The sequence below is a fragment of the Orcinus orca genome, chromosome 7 (assembly GCF_937001465.1).
Source record: "Orcinus orca chromosome 7, mOrcOrc1.1, whole genome shotgun sequence".
Lineage (NCBI taxonomy): Eukaryota > Metazoa > Chordata > Mammalia > Artiodactyla > Delphinidae > Orcinus > Orcinus orca.
In genome coordinates, this window is record NC_064565.1 from 108,951,407 (window position 1) to 108,968,178 (window position 16,772).

General features: G+C 39.0%; 1 protein-coding gene across 4 annotated transcripts in view; it reads right to left on the reverse strand.

Moving 5' to 3' along the window:
• IRS1 (insulin receptor substrate 1) overlaps nt 1–16,772 on the reverse strand; it is a 78,983-nt gene that overhangs the window by 47,293 nt on the left and 14,918 nt on the right. Inside the window, exon 2 of one of the 4 annotated variants that reach the window (XM_033426447.2) lies at nt 4,209–6,279. The exons of 2 other annotated variants lie outside the window; for them this stretch is intronic. The gene's annotated coding sequence lies outside the window, so the exon portion shown is untranslated. Of the gene's footprint in view, nt 1–4,208; nt 6,280–7,155; nt 9,500–16,772 lie in introns of those variants that run through there. One more of the 4 variants, XM_033426441.2, reaches the window with a different exon arrangement.

Below are 16,772 nucleotides of genomic sequence, written 5' to 3' on the forward strand. Positions count from 1 at the left end.
GCTGGAATTGTTCCCAGTGTAGGACTCCATCTGCTGCTGCCTTTCCTGAGAACAGTCTTCACCAGCACACACTTGCCATAACTTTCTCCTTCACCTCATTCAGGTGTTTGCTCAAACACTGCCTACTTTTCTGACTACCCCTGTCAAAATCAGCCCACGCTACCTTTCATCTCTATCACTTTACACTACTTGATATTCTCTGTAATGCTTACTCCCTGAAATTATATTACTTTTGTTTGCTTGCTTATCATTTGTCTCTTCCACTGCAATAATATATACTCCATGAGGACAAAAACCTATTACTCTGCCTGAGTCACTAGAGAATCTCCATTTTCCAAAAACATGTCTGGGCACAGAGTAGGGACTCAACAAGTAATTGGACATATACTTGTTGCATCGATATAAATACATTTTATGAAATAATAATGAAAATAAGCAAATAATCAACCAGAGGGCAGACAGCAGAAGCAAGAAGAACTAAAATTTTGCAGCCTGTGGAATGAAAACCACACTTACAGAAAGACAGAAAAAATGAAAAGGCAGAGGACTATGTATCAGATGAAAGAACAAGATAAAACCCCAGAAAAACAACTCAATGAAGTGGAGATAGGCAAGCTTCCAGAAAAAGAATTCAGAATAATGATAGTGAAGATGATCCAGGACCTCGGAAAAAGGATGGAGGCAAAGATCGAGAAGATGCAAGAAATGTTTAACAAAGACCCAGAAGAATTAAAGAACTAACACCTAGAAGAATTAAAGAACAAACAAACAGAGATGAACAATACAATAACTGAAATGAAAAATGCACTAGAAGGAATCAATAGCAGAGTAACTGAGGCGGAAGAACAGATAAGTGACCTGGAAGACAGAATGGTGGAATTCACTGCAGCAGAACAGAATAAAGAAAAATGAATGAAAAGAAATGAAGACAGCCTAAAAGACCTCTGGGACAACATTAAACGCAACAACATTCGCATTATAGGGGTCCCAGAAGGAGGAGAGAGAGAGAAAGGACCCAAGAAAATATGTGAAGAGATCATAGATGAAAACTTCCCTAACACGGGAAAGGAAATAGCCACCCAAGTCCAGGAAGCACAGAGAGTCCCAGGCAGGATAAACCCAAGGAGAAACACACCAAGACAAATAGTAGTCAAACTGACAAAAATTAAAGACAAAGAAGAATTATTGAAACCAACAAGGAAAAAAAGACAAATAACATACAAGGGAACTCCCATAAGGTTAACATCTGATTTCTCCGCAGAAACTCTACAAGCCACAGGGAGTGGCACAATATATTTAAATTGATGAAAGGGAAGAACCTACAACCAAGATTACTCTACCTAGCAAGGATCTCATTCACATTCAATGGAATAATCAAAAGCTTTACAGACGAGCAAAAGCTAAGAGAATTCAGCACCACCAAACCAGCTCTACAAGAAATACTAAAGGAACTTCTCTAAGTGAGAAACACAAGAGAAGAAAAGGACCTACAGAAACAAACCCATAACAATTAAGAAAATGGTAATAGGAACATACATATTGATAAGCACCTTAAATGTGAATGGATTAAATGTTCCAACCAAAAGACACAGGCTCGCTGAATGGATACAAAAACAAGACCCATCTATATGCTGTCTACAAGAGACCCACTTCAGACCTAGGGACACATACAGACTGAAAGTGAGGGGATGGAAAAGGATAATCCATGCAAATGGGAATCAAAAGAAAGCTGGAGTAACAATACTCATATCAGATAATATAGACTTTAAAATAAAGAATGTTATAAGAGACAAGGAAGGACACTACATAATGATCAAGGGATCAATCCAAGAAGAAGATATAACAATTATAAACATATATGCATCCAGCATAGGAGCATAATACATAAGGTAAATACATAAGGCAAATGCTAACAGCTATAAAAGAGGAAATCGACAGTAACACAATAATAGTGAGGGACTTTAACAACTCGCTTACACCAATGGACAGATCATCCAGACAGAAAATTAATAAGGAAACACAAGCTTTAAATGACACAATAGACCAGATAGTTTTAATTGCTATTTATAGGACATTCCATCTGAAAACAGCAGATTACACTTTCTTCTCAAGTGCACACGGAACATTCTCCAGGATAGATCACATCTTGGGTCACACATTAAGCCTTGGTACATTTAAGAAAACTGAAATCATATCAAGTATCTTTTCCGACCACAAAGCTATGAGATTAGAAATAAATTACAGGGAAAAAAACATAAAAAACACAAACACATGGAGGCTAAACAATACGTTACTAAATAACCAAGAGATCACTGAAGAAATCAAAGAGGAAATCAAAAAATACCTAGAGACAAATGACAACAAAAAACCTGATGATCCAAAACCTATGGGATGCAGCAAAAGCAGTTCTAAGAGGGAAGTTTATAGCAATAAAATCCTACGTCAAGGAATAAGAAAAATCTCACATAAAAACTCTAACCTTACATCGAAAGGAACCAGAGAAAGAAGAACAAACAAAACCTGAAGTTAGTAGAAGGAAAGAAATGAAAAAGATCAGAGCAGAAATAAATGAAATAATAATATAATGTTTATTGTATTAATAAACATAATATAAATAAATTAAATAAATATAAGACTGGACACTATAAAACTCTTAGAGGAAAACACAGGAAGAACACTCTTTGACATAAATCACAGCAAGATCTTTTTTGACCCTTCCCCTAGAGTAATGGAAATAAAAATTTCCATTATATTAATAAAAATAAAAAATTCCAATAAAAATTGTTTATTTTTGTAAACACATGGGACCTAATGAAACTTCAAAGCTTTTGCACAGCAAAGGAAACTACAAACAGGACGAAAAGACAACCCTCAGAATGGGAGAAAATATTTGCAAACGAATCAAGGGACAAAGGATTAATCTCCAAAATATATAAACAGCTCATGCAGTTCAATATTAAAAAAACAAACAACCCAATCAAAAAACTGGGCAGAAGACCTAAATAGACATCTCTCCAAAGAAGACATACAGATGGCCAAGAGGCACTTGAAAAGCTTCTCTACATCACTAATTATTAGAGAAATGCAAATCAAAACTACAATGAGGCATCACCTCACACCGGTTAGAATGGGCATCGTCAGAAAATGTACAAACAACAAATGCTGTAGAGGGTGTGGAGAAAAGGGAACCCTCTTGCACTGTTGGTGGGAATGTAAATTGATACAGCCACTATGGAGAACAGTATGGAGGTTCCTTAAAAACCTAAAAATAGAATTACCATATGTCCCAGCAATCCCACTACTGGGCATACACCCAGAGAAAACCATAATTCAAAAAGACACATGGACCCCAATGTTCATTGTAGCACTATTTACAATAGCCAGGTCATGGAAGCAACCTAAATGCCCATCAACAGACAAATGGATAAAGAAGATGTGGTACATATATACAATGGAGTATTAGCCACAAAATGGAACAAAATTGGGTCATTTGTAGAGACGTGGATGGACCTAGAGACTGTCATACAGTGTGAAGTAAGTCAGAAAGAGAAAAACAAATATTCTATACTAACGCATATATGTGGGATCTAGAAAAATGGTACAGATGAGCCCATTTGCAAGGCAGAAATAGACACAGATGCAGAGAACAAACGTATGGACACCAAGGGGGCAAAGCCAGGGGAAGTGGTGGTGGTGGTGGGATGAATTGGGAGATTGGGATCGACATATATACAGTAATATGTATAAAATAGATAACTAATAAGAACCTGCTGTATAAATAAATAAATTAAATTAAATTTTAAAAAAGACTGAAGGAAAAAAAGCAAATAATCATCGATAAGATGAAAACACACCGCACCACAGCCAAAGGGCTAATCAAAGGCAGAAGTGTTTGTGTACTACATAATATGCCAAGAGTTGATTGGCAAAACTGTTTTGAGCACTCTTCTGTATTTGCTGACCTTAAAATCCATCGGAAACTAGACCGTGGCTAGGACCAATTTGTTTTTTTATTTATTTTTTAATTTTTTTTTTTATTCAAGTATTGTTGATTTACAATCTTGTACCAATCTCTGCTGTGCAGCAAAGTGACTCAGTTACACACATATAGACAATTCTTTTTTTTACATTCTTTTCCATTATGGTTTATCACAGGATATTGAATATAGTTCCCTGTGCTATACAGTAGGGCCTTGTTATTTGGCTATTACCATTTTGGATGCCCTCAGAAGTTCACTAAGATCTTGGTTCTTCTTGAAAGTCATCAGAGCTGACGGAGGCAGGATAGCTGGTACCTTCTGTGACCCATTCTCCAACAGCGCTGTAATAGTTGTTTGCATAACAGGACCACTCATATTCTACGTATTTTATGAAACTCTATTCTATATATTTCAATACTGTTTATGCAACTGAAGAGATGATCAGAACCTAGAAACTGGTACTAGAGTTCTCCTAGTCCAAGGCTGCCAAATCGCTCTATGACCGCAAGAATGCTCTTAAAGCATTGAAGACGTGCCGAAGATTGCAGTAAACTGTACAGAGTCAGAAAAGAGTTATGAACAAACAATGAAACGGAAGACAACTACGGACACCAGCCCTTGCCCAGCCAAGGGTGGACACTGGCAATGCAGAACATGGACATTAACTTCAGGCCAGTTCAGGGCTTCCCTGGTGGTGCAGTGGTTGAGAGTCCGCCTGCTGATGCAGGGGACAGGGGTTCATGCCCCGGTCCGGGAAGATCCCACATGCCGCGGAGCGGCTGGGCCTGTGAGCCATGGCCGCTGAGCCTGCGCGTCCAGAGCCTGTGCTCCGCAACGGGAGAGGCCACAGCAGTGAGAGGCCTGAGTACCGCAAAAAAAAAAAAAGAAAAAAAGAAAAGAAGACTGTCCAGGCTGTCTTCAGGAAGTTCAAACATTAGACCAAAGTACTGCAGGCCTCCAGCACCCCATGGAACCACAGAGCCACTTCTGGGCCTGGCCATCAGCTAACCAGTCAATGCACGGAAGACCTAGGCACGCAGGATGTGTCATTTCAGGCTTCCTAAGAGTTTCACAGGAGGCTAGAAACCTTCCGTTTGAAAAGCAACAACTTATCAACCCATCATCATAACATCAAAGTACTTTAATAAAGTGATCCTTTTATTGGAAAAGGGGGAGATAATAGGGAGGGATTCCTGGTTGTTCTCTCTAAAAATCTTTGCATCTATGACTCTGGGAAAACAGGTACATAAAACAAGTCATAAGCCAATGCAATAGTCTTCCAACTTTTCTGAATGAACTCCGGGTTACACTGATAACAAGCATACATTTATCTTAGTTAAGACATATCGTCCACTGATTGCCTTCCTATTGCGTAAGATACACCCTTTCAAGTTGTGTGAAATAGAGCATCACAGTTTTCACTGCTCTTCTATATGAGAAGCATAGGCGCTAGGAAACATACTCCTCTCCCAGAAAGGAAACAGGAGGTTGAAAAAAGGGCACTAATAAAATCCCAGTAGTCATAAATGCATTTTTAAAACTTTATGGTAACAGTTGACTAAATCATAGATACAGGCAGTTAATTACCAGTGTTCATAAATTATTTTCAAGCAGGGCTAATAATCAAACACTCTACATATAAAAGAGGAAACTTCATTTAACGAGCAATCTTTTAAATCCTTTAATTATTCTCATACATTACAATTTTTTCCCAACATATCTTTGAAATTTTGAATGCTTCCTGCCCCATAGAATTTTTCAAAACAACCCTCAAAAATAATAAATTAAAACTAAATCTGGGTGTGGTCCACTTAGCTTCTTTGATAAATTCATGATCATATACTTTGCCCACCAACTCCTCTACTCTGCTTGGTTTTCTCCTAAGAGTACTTACCACCATTTGAAATAACTTTATCTGTTTATTGTCTGTTTGTCCCACTAGAATATAAACTCCATGAGGACAGAAACTAAATCTTATTCCCCAGCCATATTCCCAGAACCCAAAACAGTGCCTGGCATTAAAAATATGTGAGGAACAAATGAACGAACAACTAAATCTGTAACACACCCACACACGGAGCCCACATATAAAGGTGAATATGTAACATATGCGTAATATATTTTAATATGTATGTAAATTAAAATAGACAAAGCATTATACACACGCACATCAGTATGGAGTATAGCACGGGGAAAAGCATCAAGCTGGAGATGATACATTGGAGTTCTTGGTGATGCTACCACAAAACAGCTGTGTCATCCTGAGCAAGTTACTCAACTTCTCTGGGCCCGAGTTTATCTATAAAATGAACATTTTCAGCTTTATCATCTTTAAGGACACTTAACAGCCCTAATATTTTTCTTAATAAATTCTAGAGACTCATACAACAGTTTACATAATCCACTCTACATAGAAAACAAAATAGCAAAATAACTAAAATTCTAACTCCTGACCTCTGGTTAGTTATCAATCATTAACTAACTATGGCCAATGACTAGCTCCCAAAGTGTCATACAATTTTACATCTCCTCCAACTTACCCCTTTGTTCTCATTTTTTCTCTATTTCCTTTCTCCTTGACCAATGGAGCCACAGGCTCTGAATTTTGGACTACAAATGCGCCTACTGAGCCCCTGAAATTATCGTTCTGGATAGCTAACTAATGCTTTGCACTTGAGCATTGGAAAGGGCACCCTGCAGGAAACTCCTCTACAGCTATGTGTACCCTATCGCCATTATCCTTCCACAAAACCCGTGACCTTGACAAACGCAAGTCGGGACCAAGAATGAGCTCACACCTGAATACTCACTCTCCCCTGTGGCAGGGGTTGGGGGGAAGGGGGTACTTTCAAAATCACAACACAGCCAACACCACCAAAGCCATTTTATCCCATCAAGAGTAAAGTAGCACTCTTTCAGCTATTGGAGCTTTCACTCTCCAAGCTTCCTTTCTTTAGCACTGGTAAATTGTACCATTGAGATTCTAGGACCAACTTTAAGAGCTCATCTAGTTCCTTCACTAAGTGGGTGAGTCATTCTTTCCTTTCCCTATCACTTCAAGATGGTCACCCTTCTGCCCAGCACAGCAAGGAACACCAGGTCTCTCTGGCAAAGGGTGCTGAGACTCCAGAGTAGAGATATTTATCAACAAGAATTTTATGGAAGAAAACATTCATCACCACCCAGTAATACTTTTATTTTCCATATTTAGTACATAATTAAATCCACAGGAACTATAAAATGCATGTACATACTTCCTTTTAAAATTTAATAAATACATTTCAGTCTTTAATCCTGATTTATACTTTCAGCTTATAAAATAATTTAGCCCACGTGTAGAACTTTATTTTTTCTATGCCCAGCTAATAAATGCAACCCAGTTTCCTAGAATTTCACTGTACAACACACTCAAGCTTCATGAAACAAATAGCTGAACTAGAGAGTCAGAGTCAATGCATCTTTTCAGGCACTCAATCACAATATACCCGGTCCAGCCAAGATGCCTAAGAAGCTCACTGAATTTGAAAAATATTTTTAATAAGGAAAGAACATATACCAAAAGCACCCTTGTGTTCTAAGGGCAAAAGGGGAGTGGTGGGATTGAAACTCAAACCACTGCAAACCTTAGGCTCGAAAGGCAATTGATAGTTTACACCTGCACTTTTACTTGATCCAAACAAAACTGTATGACAGATTGGGGAAATTATCACTGCATCCAATTTTATGGACCAGAAAATTAGGTCAAAGAATGCTGGATCCCAGGAAGTGGCCGAATCAGGAATACAATTTACATCTCCTCTTTTCCTGCCCATGCTGGTTCTGTCATATCATTCAACCTTTCCTGTATGATAGGCAACCTAGCCTTGCATTACAATATATACAGAAGCAATCCTATAGGCATAAACACAGTAGATGAGCCAATGGGATGAGTGAACCATAGTACACGGTTCTTAACAGAGTAGATACCATTGAGGGGTAGGAAATGAAAGAGTCTTATCAAGACAGGAAAAATGATGCTGGTAAATTCTCTCTGGACCCCTGAACCGCCCCCCGCCCCCCCCCCTTTTTAATCCTCTTATAGAAGCTGATTACAGGAAAAGAAATCAGGAAAGCAGAACTGAAACCAAAAGCTTATCAGACTGATAAGGATACTTATACAGGATGCAGTAAATTACCATTGCTTCCTGTTTTAAGTATTCTTATCTGTAGGACACTAAATTTTTTTTCACCACAGAACCTCACATTTAGGACACGTCCCAAAATAGAATCTTCTGATCTTCAGCTGTCAGCTGAAGTTGTTTCATAAATAGCCCAGCATATGTACTCTGGAGGCTTGCTAACACTCTAAATGCAAATATAGTCCAGTCACACCAATTCCTCTTAGGCTTTGGTGGCAATCGAGAACGTGCAAAATCCAGCAGCCCCAGGAATTCTATGGAGGATCCCATGAATGTCCCTAGTCAATGACCTACAGCACTCTATTTGGATATTTCTGGAAATTTTGAAACAAAAGCCATTAGCAGATATAGATCCCTATTTTTAATATATAGTTCACAAAAGAACATAAGATTTATTTCAGGTCAGTTAATTTTTAAACAGTCTTAAAAATAGCTCTTGTTCAGAGAGTCATTTTGGTGAAAAGGATGTGTTTCAAGAAACCCCTAGGTCTTTTAAACAACTCTTCCAGGGGCTTTCATAGTCAACAGGTACAGACAACAAAACTGATTATACGGGAATGTGTTTGAAAAATTACTCATGTAACCCAAGGATAAAATACATGGAGACATGCACACAGGTATAAAAGACACCTAGCTATAATCTTTACGATCTAGTATGTCAGGAATTCTATTGCCAGAATCACACAACAAGCTGAGACCATTTCAGAGAAAGAGAGAAAAAAAATCAACGTCTGTGTTTTTAAAGAAAAAAAAAAGACTGTCGAATGGGACTATGGCACAGAACATAAACGATAAACGGCCTGGGATTTTATGATATTTGAACCAAACATCTGTGCCTTTATGGCCCTCTTATCACTCCCTCCTCTAGTTACCTGCCCCAGAGCACATCCACCCCAGCTGGGTAAGAAGGGGTTTTACCCTGGTCAATGGAAGTCACCCTAGGAGAGTAGCCTTAAGGTTGACTTCACCTTGAATTATAGTAAATGCTCAAAAATTTTTGTTAAGTGTTGAGAGATTCTATAAATAGGCTCTTCGTGCCCCTTTTAGCCAATTGCTAAGTAGCTGCCTTTTTTCACACCAGGGTGATAAGCACAGATTCTCACAGAGTGGCCCCTTTGTGAGCCAGGAACAATTCTGCAGTCCAGGAAGGAAAGCCCTGTCCCCAGACTACAAGTCCAGACAGCGATGAACCTTGTGGCTGCCTTGTGTGAACCACCCAGAACCCAGATCAGACGGGAATGCCTGGCCAGTTCCAGATTCCTACTGGATGTCCAGAATCGATGATGACCAAGCTCACATGAAGTGGATTAACTTGATCCCCTGAGACCTGGGAAACAATCACTGTAAGAGAAAAATGGATTTTGTAAATATCTATAGTGAGGCAATATTATAAAATATTTTTTAAAAGACTACTAGTAGAAGGATTCATGTGACTGTTTAAAAAAATCCAACCAGCTAGGTCCTTGAAGCAAGAGAGCTTAAGAAGGTGATCACAGTGGCTCCAACGTGATACAAAAATCTAAAACGTTCTGCTGCCACTGAACAAATAAACACTGACACAAGCAGATTAAAATGGGAGAGAACTGAAGAAATCAGAAAGCAAATCTCCAACTGTACCCTGGGTTGGTCTGAAACACTCTACTCCAGAATGCTGGCCAATTCTGGGCAGGAAAAAGATGCAGAATATTTTACAGGTTTTGGAAAGAACCACAAAACTGACTGAAGGTTTGAGAAGTCAGAATGCCAACTAAAACTTAATAATGGTGAATATGAAGGGAAAACTGAGAGATGACTTCACAAAGGTCTTCAAACACATGTAGGAAAACATCTCATAAAAGGTCAATGGTCTGGATAAACAAACTGTGGTACATCCATACAATGGAATATTATTCCCCAATAAAAAGAAATGAAACTGTCAAGCCATAAAAAAGGACATGGATGAATCCTTTTTTTTTTTTTTTGCGGTGCGCGGGCCTCTCACTGTTGTGGCTTCTCCCTCTGCAGAGCACAGACTCCGCACGCGCAGGCTCAGCGGCCATGGCTCACGGGCCCAGCCGCTCCGCGACATGTGGGATCTTCCCGGACCGGGACACGAACCCGCGCCCCCTGCATCGGCAGGCGGACTCCCAACCACCGCGCCACCAGGGAAGCCCGACGTGGATGAATCTTAAGAGCATACTGCTACGCATAAGAAGCCAGTCTGGTAAATGTACGCACTGTGTGATTCCAATTATATAACATTCTGGAGAAGTCAAAACTACAGAGGTGCTAAACAGATTAGTGGTTTATCCCCAGAGGCTGAGGAGAGGGGAGGAGGTTTAAACAGGGAAGCGCAGGTAATTTTTAGGATAGTGAAACTGTTCTGCATGATACTGTAATGGTAAACACAAGACATTAAGCATTTGTCAAAACTTAGAACTTGATAGCAAAAAGAGTAAGCCTTAAGTGTATGCAAATTTTTTTTTTTTTTAAATTTGAGAGATCAGTGATTACGGGTGGAATGTAGAATGTGACCGAAGCACCTAGATGTATTACAGATGCATGAAGCAACCTCACTGAAGCATGTGGAGATTATCAGATGCTGACCTAGGTAACTGGAAACAGGCACATCTACAAAACTAAAGGCAAAAGAAACTGCACTCTAGTTGATAAAGTCATTTCCTATAGGCCATGGGTTGACAATTCTGACACTTCTATGTACATATATGTAGTGGAACTGAACAAATAAGTAAATGGATGAAGGATGGTGACAGCCAGGTTTCTCACTTTTGGGGTGGGAGGTGCAGATAAGCAAGGGAAGGAGGCTAGAATAATCCATACAGAAATTTATTAGAGTTTATACATTAGTATGAACTCATGCTTAGCTTAGTATAGTTACAGATGGTTACATGCAGAAATTTTTATAGATATGTGTATATATATATGGGTTAGTATACACACACACATTTCCTTACTCTGACAGCTGAGAGGGCAAAAAAGAAATAACATCCCAGTAGGAACAAACACATCTAGTGCCAAGATCTTGGTTTCTAATACAATTCTCCAATAAAAGGAATAAGGGCTCCTTGGAGAAACCGATGATTCTAGGACTGGGGCAGGAAACAAATAAGATGATCATGGAGTATCTTATAATAACAGAAAGTAAGGAAATGCTTAAAAAAAATACTACTGAGTTAATAATGAGCAATAAAACAAGTTTAGTTAATTATAAAAATATTCATGTATTCTGCTCTCTAAATGGTTTTCAAACAACTTTAAGTTTCCTGGCCACTTTAGAGAACCCCAAATTGTAAACTGTATTTGATATAATTATTGATTTTTTATAGAAAAGTTGGATGATGCAAAATTTCTTTCAGAGGCAACTGGCTCTACAATTAAATTTAAGCAATTAAATATTGATATATATTATATTTGAAACCCAGAAAGTCATATTCAGTTTCATGAGCATTATCCAATCACTTATGAAATATTTTATGTTTATGGCCTATTTTCTTCTACGAATTTCTGTTTAAATTCATTTCCAGTCTTATTTCCTCTTTTAGCAAACTGATTAATAACAGTACCAATGTTGTTATGATTTCTTGTTTTATCTTCTGCACGTTTAAATGTATTCATTGTTTTATCTTTAATTTGTTTTTAGAACCTTACAAAAGTTTTTTTTTACTACATAAATTTAAATCTCCTGATAAAAATATAACTCATATTCAATTTACAAAAAAATAAAAGGACAAGGGTCATCACTTGTCACCATTACTAAAGTCAGAATGAGGGAAATAGGGCTTCCCTGGTGGTGCAGTGGTCGAGAGTCCGCCTGCCGAGGCAGGGGACACGGGTTCGTGCCCCGGTACGGGAAGATCCCACATGCCGCGGAGTGGCTGGGCCCGTGAGCCATGGCCGCTGAGCCTGCGCGTCCGGAGCCCGTACTCTGCAACGGGAGAGGCCACTACAGTGAGAGGCCCGCGTAACGCAAAAAAAAAAAAAAAAAAGAATGAGGGAAATAATCTCAGATTTCGTCACCATAAAAGCTGGTAACCACTAGAAAAGTTACCTCAAAATGGTGGAATTTACTCTCGTGATGTATGGATGTAACAGGAACATACCTGAAGATCCTTATTAGTAAATTACACAGTAACAGCAAAATAGAAATATTTTTTAAAGAGTAGTTTCAAGATATTGGTCTTTCCTCACATTTTGTATAAGGAATAAATGTAGAGAAAAGCAAACATATTAAATAATTGTCCAACAGAATTTTCAACCAAAACTTCAGAAAAGAATTGGTATGACAAATTACCAGTTTTGCATAACAGTCTTCAAAAGAAACCTCTTAGTACGCAGTGAAAACTATCAATACTACCATCCAAAACTACGACATAGCTGTGGTTCATGACACCAGCACACACATGTGGCCCAACACACAGTGGTGGCCACAGCTGTGGCCAGTCTTTTCCAGGGCCTCCTGGAGACATCACACACCCCGCACACCCTTCCCATGGTGTCATCTGTTCTAGATCTTGCCTTTCACCTAAGACAATCTTCTCTCAAGCAGACACACACGAATTTCAAGTCTTACTTCCCTCTTTCAAATCCTGCCCTTTGACATCAGGAAAATCTGACTTTGCTTCATTTGTGAGTCACAAGGCAACCTTAATCATGACTGAAAAACCCCAAGGAGTACAAATGACGTACTTAGATCCAGGCCAAAGGATGTGATGAGTTTTAAAGTAAAAGTACATGAACAAATCAATGTCAACCCCTCAAGTCCAGAAAAAGGGCCAGTATCCCTATTCCTTCTCTCAGTGGATGTTATTTGTCCCCCGAGAAGGCTGATCCTCTCTAGCCTCTCCCTCAACCAGTCCTCATGAAAAAAAGCTCTATGAGGGTCTGAATTTTCATGTGTTTTCTTTACAGTTGTAACTCAAAAACTTAGGGATATGCCTGACACTCAGTAGTATCTCACTAACTCCTTGTTGCATTCATTAACCACAACTACAAACATTTTGAGTCCTTGGCGATTCCCCAAAACTATCTTCAAGACCAGTTATGATTTCTTCAAACTTCCAGGTTCAGTAATTACAACAGTTTAATTATGGAATGAATGGAAACATGTAAGACAAGAAGTACCACCAAGTGTCAGACAGTGGTAACGTAGCTAAGAAAAACTCTCTGTCCTCCTGAATAGAATAGGATTCTGCTCTCCAGATAAATGAGGTGTTGGCACCTTTCCCACACTGTGGTTTAAAAACATATGGTCCCACATTCATTCATTCAGTATCTACAACAAATAGTGTCAACCAAATGCCAGACACATTGCACTAAGCATGTAAACCCAGTCAACCACCTTGGCAGAGAGAAAAATAGCCTAGCTCAATACCCGACACATACCCACTGGAAACACTTGCAAATTTTAGAAAGTAGCCTGAATGCCAATGTGACTGTGCAGGACCAAGAAAACTGAAGTCCTATTTAAAATAAAATAGAACACATTTATGTTACAGATCCTGGGGACTTGTGGAGTTTTATAATGAAAGGATGACAAATGTTTTGCTATATGTAAAACTGCTTGGATGTTAATTGTTAGTGTAATACTTAAAATTTCAAGCAATGTTTAAAAAGAATTGCTATAATAGCTGAATAGCTAGTTTAGAACATACATTCTACTCCTTTGGTCATCAAACTAGCCCAGGCTTAATCAAGAGCGGAAACAGGGGAAAAGTCTCATATCTTGGCAATTAGGGTCAATTGCTGAGACCAAGGTAACTTTTTAGCAGAGTAGTAACAAGTACCACACTTGCAAAATGGAGTCGTTAAAATTTAATTCCTTTTCCCAGACCTTACCTATATTTTAGTAGAAGGGCTAATTGGCAACAATATACTGGAGTGGAAGAAAAAGAATGAGCATAGGGACAAATCAGAAGGCTACTCTATGAATCAAATACTTAACAACTGGCCTCTTTTTAAAAATAGAGGTAACTATGATACAATAATTATTTTTCAAATACTTTTCTCATTGCTTTTGATATCTTAAACCTCGGTGAAAATGCTATGCTCTGACCTAGATCAGTAGGCTACAATTAACATCAGAAGAACTCTATTAGCAGAATAAAAGTTGATGAACTACTGTTGGAAGCAAAGAAATAAATCTTGTCAAAACAAAGCAAAGTTTCTGTCAATCTTTAAAAGAATGGTTTGGGGGAACAGAGGAAGTTTCCAAGGATTTCAGACACAGCAATGAGGCAGCTGTAATTAATTTTCCCCAAGTTTTCATATCCGGTCATATCAGATTGCAAAGACTCCTGTAATTTTGTTTGACTATTTTAAAAAATATATTGTTAAATCTGAATATGATTTTTTAAATATTTGGCAAATGAAATGGCTTGAGGTACTCAAAATATATCCAACAGTATTGTTTTTGTTTGGGATTTTTCTAAAGCCGTCTTCTCCTTGGTTCAACAACTCTCTCCAGAACTGTTTGTTGATATACAAATTTTTAACTCGGCAAGCATTTTGTATGCACCTCCACAGATACTGGAGTCATGAAACAATTAGTGACACTACTCTCAAACAGTTTACAATTTTTAGTAGGAAGGAGTAGCATTAATCCAGTAATTAGAGCCAGGACAGGGGTTTCCATCATCTCTCAGGAAGGGGTAAGCTTTCTACAAGAAAGGAAAGAGACTGGGTGGTAGGTACACTGGAACCCAGCAAATCGAATACTCTAAATGTTTTCTTTGATCATTTAAATGTATTGATTTTACATTGCAAATGCAATTTTACAGATGGTGAAATCCATTCTGAACTCATCAGAGCTAAGAACTCTTTATTTATGTCCCTAAATACCTCCTGCCACTATTTTTTAAAATAATATTCCCCAAGCCAAAAAAAAGCCTGAAGTTTCTTTATCTCATGAGTAACCATAAATCATCTCAGTTGGGGTGGTGAGGAAGCCATAGAATGGGGTTCTATTCTTAGAGAAGAGACATTCATTTAAAATCCACCGAAAAGTAGCTTGTGAATTAGATCGAATTGGGTGGCATGGGGTTTTTTTTGTTTTTGTTTTTGTTTTTGTTTTCACACACACACACACACACACACACACACACACTGTATTTTATTTTTACAAGAGATAAATAAACTGACACCAAGCATTGTAAATGGGTGACCACAACAAAAGCAACAATGATTGCAATTACCAAACACAAAACACACTCATACCAGGTCATGATATTAACATTCGGTCCAGTATGTGGCATGGGTTTTTGTTGAGGACTTCATCCTGCAAAGATGCTTTCCAAGAGCCCTGGTGGCTGGGAAGCAGGCTCTGAAGGGACAAAAACATTCCTCCTGCGAGTTTCAAGCTGGAGGCTAAAAGCACCAACCATTCATTTTTCCGTCTTGAGACACATTCCTCACCCGGTTCAAAGGCCCGAGAAACAGCAAGCCCGCACACTTTCTAAAGGTCGTCCCTTGCAGGGACTTGCGAGGGACCAAGGCTCAGGCTGCAAGATACCTTTAAAGACCTAGTTTTAGGAATAGAACCCTTTTTACTGGACTATAGTTTCCATATCCTAACCCTCTGCCGCACCTCCCCACTCCCCCACCCCACGCGCGCGCAGGCAGACACCCCCCCACACACCCACACACACACACGCAGTAAAGTTTAGGCAAAAGGGAAAGTTTTAACTATAATCCCAATGTCCAGGGCACCCTACTAGTGGAGGTAAAATATTTTCAGAAATTAAGTCATTATCCATTCTTTAAAAAGAAAATGTAATATTTATATTCCTTAATCTAACCAGAGGGATGGGATCAACTTTGAAAGAATATTATTGTTTAGCTGTGGTTTAAAGCATGCACTGGAATTGGGAAAGGGGGCAAAAACAGCAGTAAAGGGAGGAGTTGAGCGGGGTAGGTAGGAGTTGCCAAGACTGGGCTATAAATACCCTCACTCAGCCAGCCCCTCAAAACACTTTAGGGATCTCCCTCCCCTCCCTCTACCATGACATACTTTATACAGTGGCCCCATTTTGTTTTGTTCTGTAACCTCAGGAACATTTAAGACATTGGGGATTCTGGTAAAAGAAAAAGGTAAATACGGCCTGGTAGAAGATCTGGGGCAAAGAGTTAAAAGCCCTGCTTTGGTTTTGAGTGGGATGTTGCCAACCCTTTGGGTTTGCTTTCCAATAATTAGCAACTCTGCATTACCCAGATCTGGGCTTGTGCTCAGGTGGGAAAACCTCTTTCAACCCATTTGAAAGTCTTTGGCTCCATTTCAGTCATTGCTCCCCATCTCTCCTCACTCAAGTTTAAGTTCTCATCCGGTCCAGCTTCCTGTGTCCATGGGAAAAGGGCAGTCTTGGTGAAGAGGCAGAGGGATCGTTCAAGATGCCTTATGTCCTCGGGGCTCTGGGTGCCTTTCCAGGACAACATTTCAATTCCAGTCCTGTGTGAGCCGCCTGAGGACTGTTAGAAAGTATAATTCTCTACTCTAGGAAAATAGTATGAATATTTTCACCAACCACCAATGGCATTAAAAATATAGACAACAGCCTCCGGTACTAGAAGCTCCAAGCAGTCACTTTTTATGTTTTTCTCAGAGGTGAACTTCTAGCTCTCA